The sequence below is a fragment of the Nicotiana tabacum genome, chromosome 8 (assembly GCF_000715075.1).
Source record: "Nicotiana tabacum cultivar K326 chromosome 8, ASM71507v2, whole genome shotgun sequence".
NCBI classification, from domain to species: Eukaryota; Viridiplantae; Streptophyta; class Magnoliopsida; order Solanales; family Solanaceae; genus Nicotiana; species Nicotiana tabacum.
Window position 1 is genome coordinate 70,303,599 of NC_134087.1, and position 3,126 is coordinate 70,306,724.

At 34.7% G+C, this 3,126-nt stretch overlaps 1 long non-coding RNA gene across 1 annotated transcript; it reads left to right on the forward strand.

Annotated features, from left to right (window-relative positions):
- Positions 1-225: 225 nt before the first annotated feature.
- On the forward strand, positions 226-2,747 carry LOC107783180 (uncharacterized). Its single transcript, XR_001647403.2, has 4 exons — positions 226-522; positions 1,030-1,092; positions 1,902-2,314; positions 2,442-2,747. It is a non-coding gene; the product is annotated as an uncharacterized LOC107783180 (long non-coding RNA).
- Positions 2,748-3,126: the final 379 nt, after the last annotated feature.

Sequence of the window (3,126 nt, forward strand, 5' to 3'; positions counted from 1 at the left end):
TTTAATATATGAAAAAATAAGTGAACCTAAAAATATAGAAACAAATATTTCTGAAGGAGTACTAATTTTACTCTTTCTGTTTATAGATTTTTCTCGTTAAGTCACTACAAAAACGCCAAATTTGCGGCGGTTTTATTGAGACGGTTTTTATAACCTCAGCAATCTATAACAAATTGTGGGGTTTATTTACCCCGCAAATATATTAAATTTGCGTCGGTCGTTAACCTCCGCAATCATTAAAAAAAAAGTGCCCAATGTTTCCCTCGTTTTTTAATCGTTTTCCTCTCTTTTTCCCCCAAACCCCTTTCTCATTTTCACTTTTTTCATTTCCAGAAACCCACTCTCAGTGAATCACTTAATCAAAAATAGCCGAACAAAACTTAATCTCTTCCATTTCTTCTTCATTTCCTCCGATTTCAAGCTCTCTGCTTTTCTTCAGTGCCTCATCTTTCTTCAGCGCCTCCTCTGTTGCAAAATAAAAGAGATATGAAAGAAAACTTCAGATCTATCAATCAATTGGATGTAAGTTTATTTGATTTTGCTCTTTCATACAAATTCCTCTTCGATTTTGCTTTGATTTTGCTCTTTCAGTCTTTGAATTTGCTTTTTTGTCTTTCTTTCTTCATGCATGTGGGTTTTAAGTTTATTTTCTCTGTTAATTTGGTAGAATCAGTGTATTTTGAAGAAATTTGGTAGAATCGGTGTATTTTGAATCGGCAAAAATTTGGTAGAATCCGCAGAAATTTGGTAGAATCGGTGTATTTTGAAGAAGGACATAACACTCTTTGCTGAAATCGAGATGCAAGTCCTCTTTCTCCTTTCACATTAGGTTCTAAAATTTAGGTTTTTTGTGTATTTTGTAGGTTAATTTCTGTGATTGATGTCTTAATTGAAATATTTCCTTTTGCTTGTGTATTTTAGAACTCCTGGGGACCTTCAGAGAAGACAATTGTCGCCAGCTGCTTTCCCTCTTTCTGCTCTACTTTGTGTTTGAATCAGTCTCAAGGTACATTTTTTGTTTTTCTGCAGGTTCTGGGCATTTCAGTTCAGGATAAGTTTGTGAAGGTCATTTAATTGTTCGTTCGTGGTCTGGTATAATCCTCTCTTTATTTGAGCACCTAGATTTTGTTTTCTTCGTGGTATCTGCTAATAGTGATAGAAGCACTGAATTTCTCGAATCTTTGTTATTTAACTGTCTCCTGCCAAGAAAGATTATGTTCAGAATTCTTCTGCATACCAGGCATCAATAGCAATTGTTGTTATATTCGTAACATTTGGTTCTTCAGTATACAGAATTCTTGATTAGTACTACAATTTGGACAATTTTTATTGATAAAAATTGGTTCTTATGTGTCACGAAAATGCTACTACTACAATTTTTCTGTGTTGGGCACAGAGTACTAGCATTTCTTGCTTGAGCCTCTTTGCTATGCATTTCCATGGGAAATTGTGATGAGAGTAATATTATGTCGATGGTTCTATCAGTGAAATGGGGTATAAATAGGAAAATTTTGGTAGATGAGCAAGAACTAAAGTACGTACGTACTTTCTTTGAAGTAGCATAGGTAGGAGAAAAGTCGGCTGACTTAGGCTAACCATTGTGGACTATTTCTTTGAGATTTGAAGATTCAGAAGATTCCTTACTGTTGTTACTGTTATTGGAGCTCCTTTTGTTGCTGTATTTCTCTGTTGTTACCTTGGAATCTCCCTCCTCTATGCATTCTTTCATTTTCTTGTCTTTGGTTTCTTCTTCTGCAACCCTCTGAAAGATGTCCACCATGATGTCTCTTTTCATCTAAAAGATCAAGTTTTTATTTCATAGCTTGCTTTTCTATGTGTAGCTAACTTGTCAATCACTGATTGAAGTAAGGACACTTGCTTTTGGTGTGTAATGTATTTAGGAAAAAATTGAACTAGCATTGACCCAAAGCACTGTGGATGAGTCTGAAATTTCGCCAAATGATGCTGTTGGTAAGGTGTTGGGAAAAGAGCACTCTGCAAGGGTAAGGTGCTTAGGATTAGGAGTTGTTCCTAGCAGAGCTTTTAGACAAACAAAACCTCGCTATAGTGATTTGAATGCTTCAAGTTATAATAATGGTTCATGTTCTTCCCAATGCCAAGAGAAGTACAATCAAATGTTGAACGCTCACAATCAAAGCCAGGAGAACTACAGAGAGAAATGATGAATGTTAACACTCAAATGATGAATGCTAACACTCAAATAATGAATGCTTTTAAGGCGTATATGATAATGAAAGAAGGGAAGATACCTGAAGAATTTGCAGGGATATTTGTTTCTCCTCCTCATTCAATGGTAAGAATAGTTGATAACTTTCTTATTTAATTTTGTAAAATATGATTGTTCAGTCCAAGTATAATTAGTTATAGGATATTGTTGAGGTACTTTTTTTTAATTATATTTTCTTTTGATTGTTTTGTAGCCAAGTGATGCGGCTAGCGGATCCATTTTACCCACGGATATAAGAAGATCATTCGGTGAAAGTAATCCTAACGACAACCATTGAAGTTGCTTGCAAATGTATTAGATAATTAAGTATCGTACTCGATTGAATGATCATAGTAGATCTTTTGTCCATAATGGTTGGAGTGGATGTTATGTTTAATGTTAGTTTTAAGACTTATAATATTGATGTTTTGTGTTTAATGGTTGGAGTTGTTATGTTTAAAGCAAATTTTTGAGACTAATGTATTGTGGTTTATTAATATATTGATGTTACTTGATTCCACTAAGCAATTTATATAATTTGTTGATGCTTCATTATATTAATGTAATTGAAATTGGAACAGTTATGGAGTAACATTATATTGCAGAAAAAGGTTATAACTGCCGCTATTTAACATATGATAATATTGTGTTATAAAATTTGTGGGGGTTAAATAAAGAAATTGCGGGGGTTTCAGACCTCCGCTATTTGTTTTAATAAACGGCAACCAACTACCAAATTGCGGAGGTTATACCGCCGTCAAATGTCTGCCGCTATATGATAACGGCGGTCTATCAGAAAACCCCGCAAATTGGTTGCGGCGAACATTATTGCGGGGGTTTTGGAAACCGCCGTAAAAGTGTATTGCGGAGGTTTATGACCCCCGCAATATGTAGATAAA